General features: G+C 35.7%; 1 pseudogene; it reads left to right on the top strand.

Moving 5' to 3' along the window:
* The first annotated feature begins 5,084 nt into the window (after window positions 1–5,084).
* Window positions 5,085–25,624, top strand: LOC120133248 (annotated as a pseudogene).
* Window positions 25,625–26,047: the final 423 nt, after the last annotated feature.

Here is a 26,047-nt window from a genome sequence, read left to right as displayed (position 1 = left end):
CCTAAATCCAGCCAATATTCACTAAATTCCAATTCGTACCATCCCCAAACAGACCATGAGCCTCAATTCTCAACTTCAACAACTTTCGCAACGTCCAACTGAAATGTAACTTACTATCAACCTTCCAAAATCCCGAACTTTTAAAATATTATAAATATTATAAATATAGATTATTGAAATTTATAATTTGATTAATGATAATTTTTATTTTTTTAAGTTTAAATTTAAATTGATAAAAAAATTATCAACATAGCAGATTAAAAAGTTATTTTTATCTTTTTTAGTTGTCCTGTCAATAATTAATAATACAAATTAAAATTTTAAAATGGATTAGTCATGGATTATTTTTTTAGTTATCCTTGAATTATTTATTATTTACAGAATAAAGACAAGTTAAATAATAATTTATTTCGATATGTATGTAATAGTGATGTGTTCCGGTTTGCGACGTTCACAATAAACTCATCATTTCTTTAATATATATTTTACATAGTCTAAATTATAGATGAGTTTAGAGTGAGTGACACACACCGATGTACACCACTAATGATGTGTATTGATATGCATTACTAATATAAAAATATGGTAAAATTCATGGATGATCATTAAATTTATTAAAATGATTTAATTTTTGTCATTGGATTTTTAAAAGTTATAAAATAAACATCATGTAACATCCCAAAAACCGGGTTAGTGGCCAAAATGAAAGTTTTGAAAACTTAGTGCTCAATTTCAAAAAATTTGAAAGTTTAAGGACTTAATTAGAATATCTTTGTGTAAGGGATGAATAACAAAGTTTGGAAGTATAAAGTGCATTATGGTCTTTTCATAAGGAATATTTTTATCTTTCCTTTTTGGGTTATAAAACACGTGGAAATGATAGGGAAAAAAGAAAAGAAAAGTCTGGAGAGTTGGGTGTTCAGTTATCTTCTTCTTCTTTTTCTTTTTCTTATTCTCTTCCCGTGTCACCACGTATAAGGTAAGTGGTCTCAAGTTAGTTATTTCTTTCATTTTAAAGTTTCTTTTGATTCTTAAAGTGATAAAAAAGCTTAAGGGAAGCTTTAAGTGGATTAAAATTCAAAGATGAACAAGTTATGAGAGATTAAGTAAAATGAGTTTTTAAGTGAATTATTGAAAAAGAATGAGTATATGGATTTTGAAGTTAAATTTAACTTGTCATGGGTTGAAATAAGAAATTCAAAGTGTTAGAAATGAATTTGGAACATGTTGAATTATTGGCTTGATTATTGAATTCACTTGTGTATATAAGATATTGGATATTATGATGAATTAAAGTGATCTAAGTTGATTAGAATAAGTGTGGTTAAGCTTAAAGGGTTAAAAGGAGGTTCTAGTAGAAGATTTAAGTAAGTTTGGTAAATTTTCGAGTAAGACAAATAAATTATGGGCTAGGGGTATTGGTATTGTTCATTCAGTATCGATACTTCAAAGAGAAAATGAGTGATAATTGGGGTATGGGTATCGATACTGGTTGAATGAGTATCGATACCATAAGGCAAAAATTTATAAATTGTTCAAAGAGTATTGATACCAAATGAGTAGTATCGATATTGGGGGTATCAATACCATTAAGCAAGTATATGTACCATTTTGAAATAAGGATTCCAGAATCGAAATAGGGTATCGATACCCCGACTTGGTATCGATACCATAGCTAGGGAGGTATCGGTACCATACTTTGGGTACTGATACTACTCAAAGTGAAATGAGAATTAGATACTTCATTTAGTTTAGATTATTTATGATTGGTTATAAGTGATTAGAATTAAGATATTCATATCGATTATATGTATATTGTAGATATCAATCGAAGACAAGTCCAAGACGGTTCGAAGTTATAAGAGTGCACAAGAGTTGTACGTATATAAATGGACTAGGAAGGCCAGGTGAGTGCGTACTATTAGGTATATGAAGTTTTATGGAAATAAGACTTGCGTGAGTCTATTTCCATATTAAAGTGTATGGATTCAGAATACAAGCATGTGTTTGTTATAATTTGTATGTGTACATGAGTATATGTATTGACATGTTATTATATGTGCAACATGATCGATGTGCTACATGAGATACGTGAACATAAGAGAACAAAATATAAACCATATGATAATGAATTAGGAGACTCTAAGAGAATAATATATAAATTAGGGGACATGAACGTAAATGATGATACGAACCTATAAGAGAAGCGATATATGGAAGATTTATATACTTAAAGGAAACTATGATATAAGAGTTATAGAGTGAAGAACTAGGATGCCCTATGAGAAGGTTATAAGAGTCATGAGAATCTGAACTAAATAAATAAATTAAATTAGTATATAAATAATGAGATATAAGTGATATATGTTATCTGTTATTGTATAGGTGACATAATCTGTATGAATTCAGGTTAGTATAATAAACCATGTGAATTGTATAAATGATCTATATGAGTAAATAGAAAAGTGAGATAAGATAAGTAGCATTTACATATAGGATAATATGAGATTATATGAACATGTAGGATAAACTCTATGAGGAAGACTTAGGTGTTATATGATTTATGCATGGAAATGAACCTAAGATACATCCATGTGAAATTATTATGTGATATGAGTATATGACATTACTATGCGGATTATATGAAAGAGTGTACATGAGTACATGTGTCAGTTATATGTTATTAGATAGGACATATGTGATTATATGAGAAATGATATGGGATATATAAGTAAAAGTATATGTGATGATCTAAGCGACCATATGAGGTTATATCCCTATGTGATAACATGAGAAAGTGAAATAAGTTCAATGACATCGAACTGGGTGAATACAAGTATATGTGATATGCAATATATGACAATGAGCTATGAGAATATACAAGAATGTTATATGATTTACGTGTTAAGAAGTTATAAGACTATATGTACATATGTGATAAACATAAATGATAATGCCCATGTTATGTGATATGAGAGCTAGAGGTATAGTTGGCATGCCAAGAGTCGAGGGTTATATGTAGTCCTTCGGGACATATATGTTATATGTGGTCCTTCGGGAAAAATTTTACATGCCCCTAGTGGGACCTTATACGAGTTGTTGTGATAGCATATGTAAACAACCTCTATGTACTCACGTATCTTTAGTTCTCAGAAGTATACATGGGCTAATAAAGAGAATAAATAAACTTGGTATAATGATATATGTGTTATATGATATACAGAAATGATAAGTACAAGATCATATGATAAAAATGATTAATGATAATGCTAAGAATGTAAATGATGATATATGTGCATATGGGTATTTGTTATATGAAAGAATGTATACTTTTGTATGATATGATGTTATTAATTGTTCATGCATTGTTATAAATTAGAGTTTACTTTATATGTTTTATTATGCATCTCTAAGTCGATGACTTAGCGTGTGAGTGTTTAACACGTAGGTTCCTAGAAAATGAAAAATGATTGAAGACAAGCAAGACAAGTCAGCTTCTCATTTCCAAGAATCAGATCAGAAAAAAATCGAATCATGTGTATTTTATAATATTGATTTTAGTTGGCATGTACGTAAAGATTTAGTAGAATACACTCTGATCAGTTTTGTAAAACTATATGATTGTATTCAATATAAGTTATTCTGTTTTCAATGTAAACTTGAATTGTCAGCTATTTTGTAAAAGAAAACGGTTTGAAAAGTTAATGTGACACTTCGAACTCGTATCTCGGTCGGGTACGAGTTGGGGTTGGGGTTGTTACACATTAAACTTCAGATTTTATTTAAAAATAGATAGCGATTGTGAAATATTGTTATGGAGACGAAATGACATGCTAAATATATATCACATTAATAAGAAAAATACGTCCAAACTTAAATGAAAATAATTCGAAACAATCCTTTATTTTTAATAATGTATCAAGTAATTTATATGGTATAAATTCAATATTTATAATATAACACTAAAAATAATATTTAATTTATTTATATTTATTTTGTTTTCAATCTATGGAACATAATAAAAATTATTTTAATTAAAAATTAATAGTAATATGAAATTTTAGTTACAATCAAAATCAAAATTTGATGTCTAAAATGGCAAAACTTTCGAGATAATGTTCTGGAAAAAATTAATTCACGAAATAATGCACTCCCTAGATTAATTGTTCAAATAAGGTGAAATCCACAGTGTTGGTCGTAGGTCGCCATGCCTTCCGGGCGACCTACTAGGTCGCCATGTCTTCCCGGCGAGCTACAAGAGATTGCATGTGCCATGCACATCCCAACACGCTGGGCATCTGAGGTCATCCGACCGAGCTATGCGAGAGCATCCGACCGAGGCCATCCGAACGAGCTATGCGAGGGAATCCGAGGCCGAGCGAGCTATGCGAGGGCATCCGAGCGAGCGAGCAAGGGTAGGTCGCCCGGAGTGCATGGCGACCTACAAGGTTGCCTAGAGGGCATGGCGACCTATGTGTTGGGACGTGCATGTGACATGCAACACGTTCATTCTCTCTGTTTGAGCAAGGGCAGGTCGCCCGGAGTGCATGGCGACCTACGGCCAACACTGTGGATTTCACCCTGTTTGAGCAATTAATCTTGGGAGTGCATTAGCTCGTAAATTAATTTCTTTCAGAATATTATGTCGAAAGTTTTGCCTCTCTAAAATAATACCGATGTTTGACCTCCGTTCTAGAATTTTCCCTAAATTACATTGTGACGTCTAACTATGATCGTACCACGCTGTCCTTAGTTCGAGCCTAGAAAGGGCCACAAATGGACTTCCTCTTTGTAATAAAACAAGTAATAAATTTGATTTGAAAACATACGTTAGATTCTCGTTTATTTCTTTTAATTAACAGTATCGATTAAAAAGAAAAACAAAATTCAGTGTTAAACCTTATTTATCTAATAATATACCGTATTTAAAAAGGCATACACAAACCAATACGAAATATTACAACAACAATAACAAAAACGCAAAGCCAATAACAAACGGACGTAACACACCAACAACGCAAACCGATACCAAAATTTTGCACAACAATCAATACATTGCCAGAAACCATCTCGTGGCCTCAGCAATGGCGATTGCTTGGCTTTTCGGGCGATTTCTCCTTTTTCTGTCGTCAACTTTCTTTGTACTATTGTCATCGGCATTTTCTGCATCAGATTCCGAGGCCTTGTTGAAGCTCAAGAAATCTTTAACCAATGACGGAGCTCTTGATTCTTGGGTGCCGGGATCACCCCTTGCAATGGTCCCCAAGGACCATGGAGAGGACTAGTTTGTGAGGGCGGCGTTGTCACGGGTTTGCGTCTCGAAGGGATGGGTTTGTCGGGAACTATTGATTTGGATGCCTTGGTGCAGATGAAGGGTTTGGGTTCTTTCAGTGTCGAAAACAATTCTTTCACGGACACCATTCTCGAACTCAATCGTTTGGGTGCGTTGAAGACTTTATCGTCGTCGAGGAATAAGTTTTCGGGCGAGATTCCATCCGAGTATTTTGTGAAAATGGGATCTCTGAAGAGAGTTCGGTTATCGCACAACAAATTTACTGGGGAAATTCCAGTTTCATTAGCTCATTTGTCTAATCTCGTTGGCTTACATCTCCAATTCAATCAATTTAGAGGACGTATTCCGTCTTTTGATAGCCCCATTTTGAACTCTTTCAATGTATCAAACAATCGAACTCGAAGGCGAGATTCCTTCTAGTTTTCGAAATTCAGTGCAAGTTCATTCGCGGCAAATCCATTTCTATGCGGAAAACAGATTGGCGTTCAGTGTCCGTCAACTCCAAACAGTACTTATGAAAAGACTACTGCTGCATTAATGGCTACGTTAGGAATCATTCTATTATCGGTGATTATAATGTTTGCAATTCGATTGAGGAACAAGAAGCAAAAGGTTTCATACGTTCTACGAAGAGGAAGCTCTAACGACGCCATTGAGTTGCCGGTAACAGTGGTAGCTAAAACAGAAGATACCATAAAGAGTGCATGCTCGGACAGTAGTGTCGAAACGGTTTTTTTCCGGGTGAGATTTTGGAAACCACACCAATTTTTAATTATTCTCTTCAGATTAAATTTAAATTAAAAATGAATGTGATTAAAAAATCCTCTCGTTTCGAAAATTTGGAAATTCCTTTATGATAAAAATACGGTTCGAGGAGTCGCCACCAATCTTTGATTAAGGTGTGATTGGACACCCAAAAACGTTTTGTCATTTTAAATAAAAATTAATTTTAATTAAAACAACAAATTTAGGTCCGTGTTACCAGAAAATGAGTTCGAGAGTCTGTTACACGTGGGGAATGATTAACACCCCCACAGTGCCCTAAATCGGTACCTAGTCGATTAATTAATTGTCTTTGTAATAAAATGTATAAGTTCAAAATTAATTTGATTTATGATCCCATAAAATAATATTTTTCAAAATTTTGGATGAAAGAATAATAATATTTAATTATTTCCTATCGAGAAGAAATGATCTATCATACCTTGAAGCAATCGATTCTTACTCCAATCGAAATAAAAAAATATTAAAATTTCATTCTAAATTTCAAAAATAATAACACCCAAAATAATTTTTAGAGATAAAATAATAATATTTAATTATTTATGATCGAACATTATTATTTTGAAAACCCTTTAAAAACACATGCAAAAGTAAAAAAAAATATCAAGCAATTGATTAATTATTTATTTACCAATATTTAATGAGAATAAGGGTATTCAATTAATTAAATATCTCAAGACGAGACCATAGATTCGATCTAACTGTCTTTTCTCGATGAATTTAATTAAAAGAATACGATCTTTCCCTCAGTCCCCAAATTTTAAAAATGAATATGTTTTAATTGGTGTCACTTATAGGATAGACTTTCATTTTAAAATTATCGAAAGTAACTTTATTATACGTTAAGACAGTCACTTTACGACAATATTAAAATGCTCGAATATTACCCTTAGTCAATTTATGTAATTATGTCAAGTTATGTACATGAGGCTATCATGCAAAATACAACAATATGCTAATTAATAAAACGATACAAACATGTCAAAGCAACTATAAATACAAAAAAAAATTAACAAGATTAACACCAATGAAGTTTCGGGTTTAATGAAAAAACATATATTCTAATAATATTCATGGTATTAATTAACTTTAAAAAAATTAAATGAAAGTAAAACTTATAATTATATATTCGTAACAAATTAATTAATACTAATTGTGAAAAATATACTTAATATAAATATAATTTAATAATATTTATGTGAAACCTATTTAATCAAAACACCAAACTCTGTACATTAATGATATTATTTACATATTATCATAAAAAACGACATAATGATTGATATGAATAAACACATAACTCTAAGGCTAAGATCATAAATTAAACAAAAATAAGTCATAGAACACAAATAATCACATTTAATGCACTAAAGTCGAAATAAACCCACAACTATATGCTGGACTAAAATATAAATTAACAAAATTTTAGGTTAAGTATTAAAAAAAACAAAACATTTGAAATAACTTAGCTTAAGACTAAAATACAACATGCATAAAACATAGAGACAAAAATATAAAGAAAAGAAAAATGGAATGAGGCCTTACATTAATAAACTTTTATGTAGAAAGACAATACCCCATACCTAGATGGAATGGCCACCCACGTGGGTTTGATTTACCCACCAATTTTAGCACTAAAATACTAAATAATTATTATCATATTACTACACCCCATACCTAGATGAAATGGCTCCCACGTGGGTTTAATTAACCTACATATTTTTGTACTAAAATACCAAACAATTATTATTATATTACTAACCCAATTAAAACCTCTTTTTATTTTTGCTTGCACCGTTCCCTTCACTCTTGCTCTCAATTTTTTTCTTGTATTTTCTTTCTTTCATTCTTACTCTTTTATTTTTAAATCCCTATCAAAAAAACTAAAACCCATAACCCCTGTGCAAGGTCTCCCGAACAACTCTTTATACTTGAACCCTAACCCCTACTACGTATGGCTCAGATAAGCGACCTTCTCTTTATTTTGTTTTTTTTACAAAATGATACAAACAAACAAATAAGAGTTAGAAATAAAAAGAAAACCCAATTAGAATACCTCAAAAATTCTTGTATTTCTATTGTTTCATCTTGTTCTTGAATGGTGGATTACACTATCATTTTCTTGCATTGATATACAATGTGTAAGCCTCCTATCTTTCGGTTACAATTGTTTCCCCTTTGTTTTGCTTGCCTCTGGTGGTTCGAATGGCCTCCTCCCTTTTACAATTTGTTTCTCCCCTCCCCCTTTTTTCTTGCACTCTCCCTCGTATTTATGGTTGCTTCGAATCCATCTTTTTCATTCTTCCTTGGATTAGTGCTGAAGCATGTATGTTTTAATCCCATAATTTCTGGGATTTATTTTTATTTCAAAGTTTAGGTAAAGGTTTGTCGAATATTTTTGACTTGGGTGGCTGATTTGGTGCATGTTTTGCTGACTTTTGATGGAAGATAAGGAAGCATGGATGGTGTGGCATGTAGTTTTCAGTGGTGGTGCCAAATCTGTCATTTTTTTTTACTTATGGGAAAAGGAAAATCCACTTGGACATAATGCAAAAGCCATATTCATGTATGGTCCACCCCTAGATGTAAGAAAAGGATATTTCACCAATCCTGTGTATGAATATCTCATGTAAGAAAATGATGATTGGCTGCTTGCATGGCCTACAAAAGTAATATTAATATTAATAAATAATAATAATAATGATAATAATAATAATAATAACGGGATGAAAAATCGAGTATCGACAGTTGCCCCTCTTTGTCCATTCTTGTGTTAACAAGAATAGGGCAAAGATGAAGAGACAATCAATTTTTAGTCCAGTCAACTTCATAGTTTGAAATATGATAAAGGATCTGTTTCGTTGTCATTCAGGGATTATCAGATCTGGGGATGTTGATCCACTCCATTGTTCATCAGGGAAGATTGAATCAGGGTAGACTTGTTCCATTATCACTTATGAAATATCAAATCTTGAAAGAGATTTGATCTGTTCCACTTCTTCTGAGGGAATATATCAGATCTAGGAAAGTTGATCCAATGAATCAGGGTAGACTTGTTCCACTGTCGCTCAGGGAATATCAAATCTTGAAAGAGAGGGATGTGTTCCGCTTTCTCTGAGGGAATATCATATCTGGGAAAGTTGAGTTATTGAATCAAGGTAGACTTGTTCCGCTGTCATTCAGGGAATATCAAATCTTGAAAGAGGGATATGTTCCACTTCCTCTGAGGGAATATCAGATCTGGGAAAGTTGATTCATTGAATCAAGGTAGACTTGTTCCGCTGTCACTCAAGGAATACCAAATCTTGAAAGAGATGGATCTATTCCACTTCCTTTGAGGGAATATCAGATCTGGAAAGTTGATTCATTGAATCAAAGAAGACTTGTTCCACTTACTCTGAATAGAATATCAAATCTTGGAGAAATTGATCCATTGAATCGAAGCAGACTTATTCCACTTACTCTGAAGGGAATATCAAATCTTGGAGAAGTTGGTCCATTGAATCGAAGCAGACTTGTTCCACTTACTCTGAAGGGAATATCAAATCTTGGAGAAGTTGATCCATTGAATCGAAGCAGACTTGTTCCACTTACTCTGAAGGGAATATCAAATCTTGGAGAAGTTGATACATTGAATCGAAGTAGACTTGTTCCACTTACTCTGAAGGGAATATCAAATCTTGGAGAAGTTGATCCATTGAATCGAAGCAGACTTGTTCCACTTACTCTGAAGGGAATGTCAAATCTTGGAGAAGTTGATCCATTGAATCGAAGTAGACTTGTTCCACTTACTCTGAAGGGAATATCAAATCTTGGAGAAGTTGATCCATTGAATCGAAGCAGACTTGTTCCACTTACTCTGAAGGGAATATCAAATCTTGGAGAAGTTGATCCATTGAATCGAAGTAGGCTTGTTCCACTTACTTTGAAGGGAATATAAAATCTTGGAGAAGTTGATCCATTGAATCGAAGCAGACTTGTTCCACTTACTTTGAAGGGAATATCAAATCTTGGAGAAGTTGATCCATTGAATCGAAGCAGACTTGTTCCACTTACTCTGAAGGGAATATCAAATCTTGAAGAAGTTGATCCATTGAATTGGGACCGAACCTGAAAATTAAACATTAACATTTGTTAGTATGTGTTTGAGGATTCAAAAATATCATACCTGAAAGTCTTGGGATGATAATTTTTTTTTTGAAAAGATTTTTCTTGTGGAAGCTTGTGTTGCCACGACAAAACATGAAAATTTGAATTGGTTATTTCTATGTTGGGTCTTTACATCTTTTTCCCTTTTAAGAGAACCTGCAAACACACATCATTATGCATTTTATGTCATGGTCCTGTTTATGCCTAAAATGTGTGCAATGATGCATTTATTTTTAAGGTATTTTCTTTTCAAACGAGAATTTTATTTTGTTAACGGCCTTGTCCTTCAGTTTGATTTGGGCAAGAAAAATCAATCAACATTCCATCTCAATCAATAACCCTGATTAGACACTCTTTGGTTGAGCTTGACTCTGATTCTCTTTACTCTTTGAACCCATGTGCTTCTCATGACCCGCTATTTAATCAGTGACAAAACCTCTTGGGTTATCCCACATTGTTGAGTATTCAAGTATATCCCAAGGCTTTAAATTCTTGTGGTATGACATTGCATAAGCCTTATGCTAAAACCATTTTCGGCTTCAGAATATCTGTATTTTCCAAAACTTTTTGTACAATAATGCACAATGACCTCATGTTTCCCGAGTTAATCTACATGTTTTTATTTTCAATAAGTATGCTTGCAACGTGGTTAAAAACATCTTTTTATTTATAAATAAAGAGTTTTTGGATGAATACATGGCAAACTTTAACTGGAATAATAAAAAACACAGTAGGCGTCCTCAGACATCAATAATACGAATGCTTTTGAAATGACACACCGTAAAAAGACCTGAGTGTAGCTTCTGTCAAGGGGATCTTGATGATTGTGGTAATGCGTAAGGGTGTGAAGTTCCCCCTGTACTGCCAAATTCCCTACTGTTGGATATCATAAGCCAGCGTTTGAGTCTCGTTTACTTTCTTGTTATCCAAGCTTTTCAATTTCCAACCCTAACCCATGACTATCATATCAAGCTTTCAAAACTAATTCAAAACCTCCACCATGCACGAATTCTGAATTTACACCATTCTCAAGCCAACCTTTACGGGTTTTCAACATGAGACCTTTTCTGGTTTCAAGACGCCCTTTACAGGTTTTTATCTTGAACCCTTCTTTTATTTTTCTTTTCCTTTTTCCTCATTTTTTCTTTCTTTTTTTTTTATTTTTTTCTATTCATTTTTCCATTCATTTTTTCAGGCAAAATACTTCTTGACTGCATCAGTATTCACAGGGTTAGATAACTCTGGTCCATCCATCTCGGTGAGGATCAAAGCTCCTCCAGAAAAGGCCTTCTTTACCACATAAGGTCCTTCCCAATTTGGCATCCATTTTCCTCGAAAGTCTTTCTGAATTGACAAAATCTTTCTTAGCACCAAGTCTCCTTCTTGAAACTCTCATGGATAAACCTTTTTATTATGTGCCCTTATCATATGTCTCTGGTACATTTGCCCATGACAGATAGCTTTTAATCTTTTTTCCTCAATCAGGTTCAATTGATCATACCTAGCTTGCACCCATTCTGCTTCATCTAACTTAACCTCTGACAGCACTCGTAGTGACGAAATCTCAACCTCGATGGGTAACACATCCTCCATACCATAAACTAAAGAAAATGGAGTTGCCCCAGTAGACTTCCTCACTGAAGTTCGATAGGCAAACAGAGCGAATGGTAACTTCTCATGCCAATCTCTATAAGTCTCAGTCATTTTTTGTATGAGCCTCTTGATGTTCTTATTGGCTGCCTCTACCGCTCCATTCATCTTTGGGCGATAAGTGGTGGAATTATGATGTTTAATTTGGAATTGTTTACATACTGACTCCATCATCTTATTATTTAAATTCAAGGCATTGTCAGTGACAATCCTTTCTGGTAGCCCATACCAACAAATAATTTCTCTCTTCAAGAACTTGCAAACTGTTGACTGAGTGACATTTGCATAGGATGCCGCTTCTACCCACTTAGTGAAATAGTCTATTACCACAAATATGAAACGATGGCCATTAGAAGCTTTGGGTGAAATTTGCCCAATGACATCCATGCCCCACATAGAGAATGGCCACGGAGCATTCATTACATGTAATGGATGAGGAAGGGTGTGGAGCTTATCTCCATAAATCTGGCATTTGTGACATTTTCTAGAGAAATTGATACAATCAGTTTCCAGAGTTGACCAATAATATCCAAATCTCATTATTTGTTTAACCATTACATGTCCATTAGCATGGGTACCACATACTCCTTCATGCACCTCTTCAATGATTGTTCTGGCTTCTTTGGCATCCACACACCGTAACAAGACTTGATCATGACTTTTCTTGTACAAGACCTCACCATCAAGCACATATCCTGCCGCCATTCTTCGAATAGTTCTTTTGTCATTCTCAATGGCATGCTTAGGGTAGCTTTGATTTTTAATATATTGCAGGATATCGTAATACCAGGGATTTCCATCCTCTTCCTCTTCTATTCTATAGCAATGGGCTGGATACCCGTAAGCTTCCATCGTAATAGGCATCATGCTTGAATATTCATTGACTTTGAAAGCTGCTGCCAAAGTGGCCAGAGCATCCGCCATTTGATTCTCTTCTCTGGGGAGATAATGAAATATCACCCTCTCGAATTCTTTAATGAGCTCTAAGACCAACTTCCGGTATTCCACCAACTTCGTATCTTTTGTTTCCCATTCACCTCTGAGTTGATAAATTACCAGGGCTGAATCTCCGTATACTTCGAGTATTTTCACTTTACGCTCAATGGCAGCTTTCAGACCCATAATACATGCTTCATATTCGGCCATGTTATTTGTGCAATCAAAATTCAATCGGCTGGTGAAAGGATAGTGTTTTCCACAATGTGAGATGAGAATTGCCCCAATCCCGTACCCTAAAGCATTGGAGGCACCATCAAAATTCATCTTCCATTGTTCATTAGTAAAGGAAATTGCATTCTCTGTTGAAATAACCATTAAATCTTCGTCTGGAAAATCGAAGTTCAGTGGTTCATACTATTCAGAAACCCTACTTGCAATGAAATCGGCCACAACACTTCCTTTAACTGCTTTTTGGCTTACATATTGGATATCAAATTCCGACAATAAGATTTGCCAACGAGCAAATCTTCCAGATAAAGCAGGTACATCTATTAGATATTTCAGAGGATCAAGTTTATATATGAGCCAAGTAGAGTGATACAACATATAATGTCTGAGCCTTCGGGTAGTCCAAACTAAAGTACAACACAACTTTTTTATTGGTGAGTACCTTGTCTCGCAATCAGTAAACTTTTTACTGAGGTAATAAATTGCTATTTCTCTTTTCTCAGTTTGATCATGCTGCCCTAATACGCACCCCATTGAATTCTCAAAGATTAATAAGTAGAGGTTTAATGGTTTGTCGGATATTGGTGGCATTAATACTAGAGCATTCGAAAAATATCCTTTTATTGCTTCAAAAGCTCCCTGGCAATCATCATTTTATACCCCTGGGTTATTTTTACGGAGAAGGCAAAAAATGGGATCGCACTTCTCAGTTAATTGCGAAATAAATCGGGCAATGTAGTTTAATCTTCCCAGAAATCCTCGAACTTCTTTTTGTGTTTGTGGGGGTGGTAAATCCTGAATAGCTTTGACCTTGTCAGGATCTACTTCAATCCCTTTTTTGCTTACTACAAACTCCAAGAGTTTTCCCGATGTTACCCCAAAGGTACACTTGCTTGGATTGAGTTTTAACTGGCAGCTCCTTAATCTTTTGAAGAGTTTCCTCAGATTCTCGATGTGTTCTTCCTCCGTTTTAGCTTTAACAATCATATCAATCACATAGACCTCTATTTCCTTGTGCATCATGTCGTGGAATAGTGTTACCATGGCCCTTTGATAGGTTACCCCTGCATTCTTTAGTCCGAACGACATCACCTTGTAACAGAACGTACCCCACATGGTGACAAACGTAGTTTTTTTCATATCATCTGGATGCATCTTTATTTGATTGTAACCTGAAAACCCATCCATAAATGAAAATAGAAAGTTTCCAGCTGTATTGTCCACCAGGGTGTCTATGTGTGGCAGAGGGAAATTATCTTTTGGACTGGCCCGATTAAGATCTCTGTAGTCGACGCACATACGAACTTTTCCATCTTTTTTTGGTACTGGAACAACATTCGCTACCTATTCCGGATACTTGGCTACTTTTAGGAACCCAGCATCAAATTGTTTCTTTACTTCTTATTTAATTTTAAGTAACATTTCGGGTCGCATCCTTCTGAGCTTTTGTTGTACCGGTTTACATTCAGGCTTTATTGGCAATTTATGTACCACTAATTCAGTATCTAACCCTGACATGTCCTCATACGACCAAGCGAACACATCTCTGTACTCTCGAAGCAGCTGAATCAGATTTTGTCGTCCCTCAGCAGATATGATGGTGCCAATCTTTATCTCCTTTTTATCCTCCTCTGATCCTAGGTTCAAGATCTCAATGGGCTCTTCATGAGGCAGAATTTGTTTATCTTCTCTTTCTACCATTTTTAGTAGTTCAGAAGATAAGTGGCTTCCCTCATCACTATCATAACCTTCAATTTCCCCTTAACATATGGGCAACTCGAAATCTATCTTCAGGTCAGACTCATCAGCATTCATACTATAGATATCGGAGGTCCTGAAAGAATAACGAACGAGATGATATATACATATACAAATACAGGAGAATCTATCCCATATCAAAATAGAATGAAATAATAAAAAAAGAAATAAATAAATAAATAAATAAAAGAATGGAAATGATGATATTTGTCATTTCGTGAATTAAGAGGAATGCATCATTTATTTAAAAAAAACAGATAGATTAACCCCTTACAAGAGATCACCTATTGCCTCAGGGTTTAAACAATAAGGAAAATTTTTGTGCATTACTCTGAAATAGTTTTGTAAACTACAGGTAATTCTTCTGCAGTCCAATTGTTTAGCACAAAGCCTGGTGGTGCGGGATAGATGCCCATAGCCCTTCCGTCTTCGATTCCTTCCTCTGATATCACATTTATGCCCAAATCTTTTAGGGTATTTTCAATAACAGACTCTTTTGATGATCGACTCCCCTGAAACATATGACCCCCAGATATGAAGATGTCACGCAACAATGGGAAATTCATGGGTTCCCACTTAATATCTTTCCCGACTAACCTGGCTTTCCTCCTTTCCTGGCTCTTTTGAACATTTTTTAACTTTTCCTTTAAGGTCGGGTGATATCCCAGACCAAAACGGTCTCGCTTAATACCAGGAAAAACTGGACTAATATTTCCTTGTAGGCGGCTTCCCAGCCCTCTTCCAACCTTGGCTCCTCTTCCCATAGTCATTTTCAGTTCCATTTTGGTACAATTGGATAGCCTAGGCTTCGGAATTTTCTTTCTTTCGGCAACAAAGGTGGCATTAATGAATTCCAAGGCTCTGAAAGAGCACTCGACCGCATCTTCATCTATTTCGACATATGGAGCGGTAGTAGATATGGAAGCAATGATATCTTCCTCAGCATTAAGGCATACCAGTCTCCCCTCAATTACAAATTTGAGTTTCTGATGCAAAGTGGATGGCACAACTCCTGCCTGATGGATCCAAGGCCTTCCTAACAAGCAGTTATAGGAAGGGATTATATCCATTACAAGGAATTCGACCTCATAGGTTGATGGGCCAATGGTTAAAGGAATATCGATCTTCCCCAGCACCTCCTTCTTTGTTCCGTCAAAAGCTCAAACGATGCTTTGGCAATTTCTCATGTATGTACTATCAACCGGCATTTTTTTCAATGTCACTAATGGCATCACATTTAGGGCAGAGCCATTGTCGATTAGTACTCGCGATAACACATGTTCCTTGCACCTTATGGTAATGTGCAGGGCTTTAGGATTGCCCATCATTCCGGACGGGATTTCATCATCAGAGAAAGAGATGAAATTGTCTGCTTGAATATTTGCAACCAACCGGTCTATCTTTTCTACTGGCATATCTTTTGGCACAAAGGTCTGATTCAAGACTTTCATCAAGGCATTTCGATGTGCCTCAGAGCTTAATAGTAGAGCCAGGATTGAGATGCGAGATAGCAACTTGTGTAGTTGCTCGACGATGTTGTACTCGATATGCTTCAAAAATTTTAAAAACTCCACAGCTTCGTTCTCAGTTACAGGCTCATTAATTGTTGGCTCATCATCTTTCAGCTGTATCTCGACCTTTTTTCCTTTATCCGGGGTTGCTATTTTATCAGGTTCATTGGTCGGATTAGGAGAATAACACCTCCCACTTCTGGTGAAGTGGCCTACCTCATTCACCTCTTTCTTGGCACCCTTTGAAACACCATCATCACCTAGATGGCACTCGTACCTCCAGGGGACCTGTTTGCTATCTTTATAGGGAAAGGACGACGGGGGTATGATCATCACTTTTGGGGTTATATTCTCTACTGTACGGGCTTTCGGCATAATAACCAGAGGGCAGTTGGAATTGTAGACTCCTTTGGATGTACCCTCGGAAGCACAAATCTCTACCTCTTCCTCCTCCATAGCTTCATGGTAAAATTCCATGTCTTTACTATCCATCAGCCTTTGAACCAAAGCCTTAAACTCATCACAGTTTTGAATGACATGATCCTCACAACGGTGGTAGGGGCAAGCATGCTTATTCCCGTTAACATTAAAGGTCAACCAACCTATTTTGACCATTTGCCCCCATACCCAATGCATGGGTGATTTCACTTCATTGACTTTGGTTATGACTTTGTTCACTCTTTCTTCAATAACAACATTAACCCATGTCCCTGCATGGTTCGGCAATGGGTTCTGAGCCATATTCGGCTGCTCACTATCACCGAAATTGATGATATTTCTTTGTCTTAATCTCTGCACCAACTTTTTAAAGGCCAGACAATTTTCAATTGAATGCCCCGATGCACCCGCATGATACTCACATTGAGCATTGATGTCAAACCATTTTGGGTAAAGAGGTTGTATTGGAGAAGTGTGGTAAGGTGACACCACATGTTTGTCATACAAGATCTGGAATAATTCTTTATAGGTCATGGGGATAGGGTTAAATTGAACCCTTTCTCTTTCCTGTCTTGGTTCTTTTACTCCTTGCTGGACAGGATTTAATGCTGACGACGCAGTGGCCGGTGGTCGAGATACTGTAATATTATTAGAATCATATTTCTTCACATTACTGACCTCATTATCTTTTCTTCTCACTGGAGGCTTTCGGCTAGATTCTCCCCCGTCTAGCTTCTCGCTTTTGATCGCCATCTCGATCATTTCTCATGTATTAACTATGTCAGCAAAATTCTTGGACGAATTTCCAATGAGATGTCCAAAGAACGGGGCCCTCAGAGTATTTATAAAAAACATATTGGTTTCTTCCTCTTCTAATGGTAGATGAACTTATACAGCCACATCTCTCCACCTTTGGGCATATTGCCTGAAACTCTCATTGGATCTTTTTTCCATACTCTGCAACAGAATTCGATTCGGCCTCACATCTTTTACGTGCTTATATTGCTCTAGAAAAGCCTTAGCCAAATCCTTCCAGGATTTAATCTGAGCTCGGCTTAGCTGATTGTACCAACGGATTGCTGAGCCTGCCAGGATCTCTTGAAAACAATGAATTAATAACTGATCGTTTCCCACATAGCCTGTCATTTTTCTGCAAAACATGGTAATGTGTGCAGAAGGACAACTGGTGCCATCAAATTTCTCGAAGTCTGGAACTTTGAACTTCGGTGGTAACACTAAATCAGGGACCAGACTTAGTTCTCTGGCGTCAATTCCATATAAGCTAGCATCTTCTTTCATAGCTCGGAATTCATGCTTCATTTGTTCCCATTCTTTCTTAATCTCCTTATCATGTTCTTTTTTGTCTTCCTCATCCAAATCAGGGACATCTTCAATTGGTTGTGGGTTCGTGGAAGAACCAGGTAGGTTTACTTGTATTTTTTTCGGTTAGATGGTCGTGGCTTGTTGTGTGTGTATATACGGTGGTGTGAAGCCAGGGGGATATAAAGGTTCCTCAGCAGCAGGACCGATAACTGGAGCCTCTCCTTGGACTACACTATTTCCCTGTAGCAAACTAACCAACTTTGCCATCATGTCATTTTGAGCCTTCATTATCTGTTCGTGCATTTCCTCTTGCGTTTTCTTTAAATTCTCTTGCATTTCAGCTTGAACCTTCTCTATATTGACAATTCTATCATTCATTGCCTTTTTTCGCGTGTTGTATGTATGCTTATAAGTGTCCAGTATTCTGCCACAATATTTTTTATTAATCATGATATTTTATTAATGAGGTGTGAAAAATGTGATTAGAATGTTATTCATAAAAGGAAATACAATGTAGATGCAAGATTAATGCAATACAATGTGTTGATTCTGGGATGATTCCTTAGAACAACTTTTTATATAGGAAACGAAGCTCAATTACAAGGATTAAACAGATCACAGATACAATAGAGCTATCTCTCCTAATTGTTGGATATGTCCCAGTAATTCCACTATCTTCTGGTTTTCTTCTGCCTCTGGATCCAGTTCTTCAATCACATTATCAGCTTCCTGTGACAGATCAACCAAGTGTTGAGCCACTCCTTGAGCTTGCTGTAGGTATCTTGCAATGAGATCCTCCCTTTGCTTAACTCTCCGCTGAGCCTGCTCCTAACGATAGCGCCATTGCATAACTCCTTCATAAGGGACCAATGGAAGTTCATTTGCTCTTCTTTGCAAATCTTGAACTAAGGCCTCGAGTTTATTCGCACGCTTCGTCAATCTTTTCACTTTAGCATGTGAACTACTTTCTCGACTTCGATATCGTTGCAAAACAGTCTCTAAGCTCAAGACCCTATTCTTTAATTTCTCATTATGGGTCTGATTCTCTTACAATTGTTGTTCAAGGGCATTTTTATCTCTCAAGAGTAATTTGGCCTGATGTCTACTCCGTTTGAGTTCTTCACTGCTTTCCCCAACTTCTCTTTTCAGTCATGCCACTTCTTACCTCCATTCAGTAGAAGACTTACAAGAGCTAGCAGATGCCTAATCTTTGATCATTCGCTGGTGTGATAAATGGAGGTCATTGAAATCCAATCTAAGTTGATTCTCCACTTTTTCTATCCGATCAGCCCGACACTTTTGGATGTCAGTCTCCAGCCCTTTCTGATACACTTCATCTTCTAGCTTTTGCAAAGTTACTCTCCATTATTTCATTTCTGTCTCAAAATCAAGCCTGGCTTGCTCGAGCGGAGACGGGATCACCCTGAGGTGTTCTTCCATAGATTGGATATTCTCTTGATTGCCTATTGGAATATTATCATTAACTCGGTTTCTTCTCCACTCCTCGTATCCTCGAGATAGCCTTGACTCAAAAGTAAAGAGATTTACCCGATGGGTGTGTCTCCAAGCATCAGTGATCCCTTTAACTTTATTCTTATACAGTTCTCCCCTGAATGCAAACTCAGACTTAGATAACTCCCTTGTTGCCGGAATAAACTGTCTCGACCCAAATTGTCGGGAAACCAATAATGGGGCATACCCTACAGATCCCCATATACCATGTAATGGAACCCAATCTCTATCTCCACATCGATACAATATGTCAGATGAGACATTCCATGAGGTACGCCATAATATGTCACTGTCTCGGATACTTTTGAAAATGATCATCCACTTTTCCTCAGTAAAACCCCCAGGCCACTGCCGAGAAATAAAATCCTTCAACGGTGAAAAACCATTTAAGAAGACCCGACCAGGTGCTCTCTCGACGTGTTTGAAATGACTAAGGATCCAGGTTAACAACAATGGTGCACAACCTATGAATCGTCCTTCCCCTTCTCTTCGGCAAGAGCTCAGGGAACGAAATGTTTCTGCCAGAATAGCTGGAATAGGATCCACATGTCTATCCAATCTTTCGAACAGGTCTACCACTGATACATCAATATGCCCGAGAACTCTCGGGAAAATAACCAATCCATAGATACCTAGAGCAAAGAAGTCAATCTTTTTTCTTCGATCAGGATGACAATCAATCAAATCTCTCATAAGGGTCCAAGTAACGTATTCGCGGTCTCCTTTCTTTTTTATGCCTCTCATAACCCATTCTTCACTCATGCCAGTCATCAGAATAAGTTTCTTCTTAAATGAAGGAGTATTTGGGGGTTTGGTGTATACTTTGTCTACTTGGAACCTCGGACAGCGAATCAAGGCACAATACTCCTCTATAGTAAGTGTCATGTCTACTCGGCCAAATGTAAAACAGCTATAAGCGGGATTCCAAAACTGAGCTAGAGCTCTAAACAAATTCCGATCAATCGGGATATCAAGGAGATATGAAATGTCACCATGGAGTTGATAGAACAATTGCTTATCGGACACTTCCCATCTTCCCCAAATCTCTTTCAGTTCGTTCAGATCATTCTGACAAACATTGATGTGAGTATACCCTCTCAGCTCTGATATATACCCTGGTGATAAACTGTCTCCATTTGTTAGTTGAGACTGCTCGGACCATATCAAGACGTCTACATTGTCCTCTACTTTTTGAATCATTCGTTCCATAATACTAGTCTTCTATATGGACATCGGTCATGGATCAACACCAATGAAATGAATAGTGCAATGCAAGATGAGGATAAAGTAAACAAAAAGAAAGAAAATCGGTCAGTAATCATAAATGAATTGACTAAACATAAATCAATTTATCGATAAAACCTACCCTACATGTTAGCTACCCAATCATGCTTTAGTAGATCCTACCCAGTCATGATTTCTACCCATATGCTTTTGTTATTCACAAAAATCCTAACCGCATGATATCTAATTCACATGTTTGTTCAGGAAAATAATCCTAACCGCCTGATTTCTAGTTCGCATACATTTATTCAAAAAGTGAAAATAAATGACTCAAAAACTTTTCCTTGTGTACCCTCCTCACGGGACTACTAAGTTTCAAGTCAGGCTCGACCTAAATTTGGGCTCTATGTTCACTATATGCTGGGTTCGGTTCTAAAGTAAAGGGTCCTCGAATTGTCCTTTGCCGGTGCCCCCTTGGGCTACCGAACCCTCAATCCTGGCCCATCACAAGCTTTCGGATTGAGTTCAATTTGAGGGGACACACTTCCTTATGTCATTGCGGAGGTGAAAACCTCACGAGGATCATAAGGCGTGAGCCCAAGGAGCATTTCACTATCCCGCACGGAGGTGAAAACCACACGAGGGATTAGTTACTTTCTCCTACTTAAATAGGACGGAGCGGGGTTTTAACTCATGTTATGCGAATGTAGTTGTGCACTGTGTGAGGAAAAGCGAAACAAAGCAAACAACACTAAACATAAAACTCAAGACCCTGAACAATTATTTAATCTGACAACATTAGCAAACAGATCAGTACAACTATTTAGTGGTTAAGCAAATTAAGAGTCAAAAAGCAAACAAAACTTATTTAAAACAAAACAAGTGATCAAAAACCAAATTAGAACGAACTTGTATTTTTTATTTGCAAAGACAATTAATTAATCAATTATTGGCCTGACTCTCTAAAAAAGTCCCCAGTGGAGTCGCCAAGCTGTCGAAACAGTTTTTTTCCGGGTGAGATTTTGGAAACCACACCAATTTTTAATTATTCTCTTCAGATTAAATTTAAATTAAAAATAAATGTGATTAAAAAACCTCTCGTTTCGAAAATTTGGAAATTCCTTTATAATAAAAATACGGTTCGAGGAGTCGCCACCAATATTTGATTAAGGTGTGATTGAGCACCCAAAAATATTTTGTCATTTTAAATAAAAATTAATTTTAATTAAAACAACAAATTTAGGTCCGTGTTACCAGAAAATGAGTTCGGGAGTCTGTTACACATGGGGAAGAATTAGCACCCCCACAATGCCCTAAATCGGTACCTAGTCGATTAATTAATTGTTTTTGTAATAAAATGTATAAGTTCAAAATTAATTTGATTTATGATCCCCTAAAATAATATTTTTCAAAATTTTGGATGAAAGAATAATAATATTTAATTATTTCCTATCGAGAAGAAATGATCTATCATACCTTGAAGCAATCGATTCTTACTCCAATCGAAATAAAAAATATTAAAATTTCATTCTAAATTTCAAAAATAATAACACCCAAAATAATTTTTAGAGATAAAATAATAATATTTAATTATTTATGATCGAACATTGTTATTTTGAAAACCTTTTAAAAACACATGCAAAAGTAAAAAAAAAACTATCAAGCAATTGATTAATTATTTATTTACCAATATTTAATGAGAATAAGGGTATTCAATTAATTAAATATCTCGAGACGAGACCATAGATTCGATCTAACTGTCTTTTCTCGATGAATTTAATTAAAAGAATACGATCTTTTCCTCAGTCCCCAAATTTTAAAAATGAATATGTTTTAATTGGTGTCACTTATAGGATAGACTTTCATTTTAAAATTATCGAAAGTAACTTTCTTATACGTTAAGACAGTCACTTTACGACAATATTAAAATGCTCGAATATTACCCTTAGTCAATTTATGTAATTATGTCAAGTTATGTACATGAGGCTATCATGCAAAATACAACAGTATGCTAATTAATAAAACGATACAAACATGTCAAAGCAACTATAAATACAAAAAAAAATTAACAAGATTAACACCAATGAAGTTTCGGGTTTAATGAAAAAACATATATTCTAATAATATTCATGGTATTAATTAACTTTAAAAAAATTAAATGAAAGTAAAACTTATAACATATATTCGTAACAAATTAATTAATACTAATTGTGAAAAATATACTTAAAATAAATATAATTTAATAATATTTATGTGAAACCTATTTAATCAAAACACCAAACTCTGTACATTAATGATATTATTTACATATTATCATAAAAAAAACGACATAATGATTGATATGAATAAACACATAACTCTAAGGCTAAGATCATAAATTAAACAAAAATAAGTCATAGAACACAAATAATCACATTTAATGCACTAAAGTCGAAATAAACCCACAACTATATGCTGGACTAAAATATAAATTAACAAAAATTTAGGTTAAGTATTAAAAAAAACAAAACATTTGAAATAACTTAGCTTAAGACTAAAATACAACATGCATAAAACATAGAGACAAAAATAGAAAGAAAAGAAAAATGGAATGAGGCCTTACATTAATAAACTTTTATGTAGAAACACAATACCCCATACCTAGATGGAATGGCCACCCACGTGGGTTTGATTTACCCACCAATTTTAGCACTAAAATACTAAATAATTATTATCATATTACTACACCCCATACCTAGATGAAATGGCTCCCACGTGGGTTTAATTAACCTACATATTTTTGTACTAAAATACCAAACAATTATTATTATATCACTAACCCAATTAAAACCTTTTTTTATTTTTGCTTGCACCGTTCCCTTCACTCTTGCTCTCAATTTTTTTCTTGTATTTTCTTTCTTTCATTCTTACTCTTTTATTTTTAAATCCCTATCAAAAAAATTAAACCCCATAACCCCAGTGCAAGTTCTCCCGAACAACTCTTTATACTTGAACCCCAACCCCTACTACGTATGGCTCAGGTAAGCAACCTTCTCTTTATTTTGTTTTTTTTTACAAAACGATACAAACAAACAAATAAGAGTTAGAAATAAAAAGAAAACCCAATTAGAATACCTCAAAAATTCTTGTATTTCTATTGTTTTATCTTGTTCTTGAATGGTGGATTACACTATCATTTTCTTGCATTGATTTACAATGTGTAAGCCTCCTATCTTTCGGTTACAATTGTTTCCCCTTTGTTTTGCTTGCCTCTGGTGGTTCGAATGGCCTCCTCCCTATTACAATTTGTTTCTCCCCTCCCCCTTTTTTCTTGCACTCTCCCTCGTATTTATGGTTGCTTCGAATCCATCTTTTTCCTTCTTCCTTGGATTAGTGCTGAAGCATGTATGTTTTAATCCCATAATTTCTGGGATTTATTTTTATTTCAAAGTTTAGGTAAAGGTTTGTCGAATATTTTTGACTTGGGTGGCTGATTTGGTGCATGTTTTGCTGACTTTTGATGGAAGATAAGGAAGCATGGATGGTGTGGCATGTAGTTTTCAGTGGTGGTGCCAAATCTGTCATTTTTTTTTTTTGACTTATGGGAAAAGGAAAATCCACTTGGACATAATGCAAAAGCCATATTCATGTATGGTCCACCCCTAGATGTAAGAAAATGATATTTCACCAATCCTGTGTATGAATATCTCACGTAAGAAAATGATGATTGGCTGCTTGCATGGCCTACAAAAGTAATATTAATATTAATAAATAATAATAATAATGATAATAATAATAATAATAACGGGATGAAAAATCGAGTATCGACAAGTAGAGTTTCTAATCACGGAAAGGCCAGTGTAGCAGAACTAGTCACCGTGAACGATGAAAAGGGTGTTTTCGGATTGAATGATTTGATGAAAGCATCCGCAGAAGTGCTCGGAAACGGACCATTGGGGTCTTCTTATAAGGTAAGGATGGCTAATGGAGTGGAGGTGACGGTGAAAAGGGTGCACCAAATGAATGCATTAGGGAGCGATGCGTTTGATTCTGAGGTTAAAAAGCTCGGAACGCTAAGACACCCCAATGTTTTGACACCTTTAGCTTACCATTACCGTAAAGAAGAAAAACTCTTCGTCTACCAGTATCTTCGTAACAGTAGTTTGCTTTACCATTTGCATGGTACGAAATTATAACTTTTACCTTTGTTTCTTAACCACAATTCCATCCATTGATTCTAATAAAACCTTGAAATCCTCCAGGCGATGGCGAATCTGGAGGTGGACTTGATTGGCCGACCCGAGTGAAGATTGTGCGAGGAATACCGAAGGGACTCGAGTATCTTCACAACGAATTTGCTTTACGAGACGTGCCTCACGGAAATCTCAAATCAAGCAATGTTCTACTCGGTCCTGATTATAATCCATTTCTCTCCGACTATGGATTTCACCCATTACTAAACGCTGAAGGTTTAGAAGGCTTGTTTGCTTACAAAACCACGGAAGCCATACAAAAGCAAAGAGTGTCCCCTAAAAGTGATGTATATTGCCTGGGAATCATCATTATTGAGATGCTTACAGGGGAACGCCCTTCACGATCTGTTTACGATGGAAATGGAGTGACTGATATCGTCCAATGGGTGGCGTCGGCATTTTCAGAAGGGAGACGGGCTGAATTGCTTGATACAAAGATCGAGGGCTGCCGGAATTCAATCTGTAGCATGGAGAAACTCCTTCGTGTAGGCGCACTTTGCACTAATACTAGTCTCGAGGAGCGAATAGGCATTAAAGAAGCCGTTAGAACGATACAGGAGATACACGAGCTTCGGATTTTGTGATTTGCAAACTTGCTTTTCTTTTCCCTGTATATAACTCTGAATGAAGATTGAGTTGCAGTGACTTCGACAATGATATGACAAGTGTTTCTGTAGAAATTTCAGGTCGCTGTAAAAAGATGGGTGGAAAGAGAATGAAGATATGCATGTTATTCCTCGTCGACAATTCTTACATCTACAAAGATATTTAAAATGTTGGAAAATACTACTTCCACTAAAATAATAATTCAACAAACAAAACAATATACAACTCCTTGCAGTGTGGTCTTTCATCTTATCATATGTGTGGCCCTCTGATGATGGTCCTAATGAATCATGGATTTTTTTGCTCTGCAACTGTGTCTGTCAAAACATAACTAGAAACTGACGAGCTTATTTCTTACGGGAAACTACTTTTACTTATAAACAGTAAGACTTGAGAATACC

This window comes from Hibiscus syriacus, unplaced genomic scaffold (genome assembly GCF_006381635.1).
Source record: "Hibiscus syriacus cultivar Baekdansim isolate YM2019G1 unplaced genomic scaffold, ASM638163v2 tig00110578_pilon, whole genome shotgun sequence".
Taxonomy (NCBI): Eukaryota; Viridiplantae; Streptophyta; class Magnoliopsida; order Malvales; family Malvaceae; genus Hibiscus; species Hibiscus syriacus.
The sequence above is the reverse complement of the archived record's forward strand: the minus strand, read 5'-3'. Positions and strand labels throughout refer to the sequence as shown.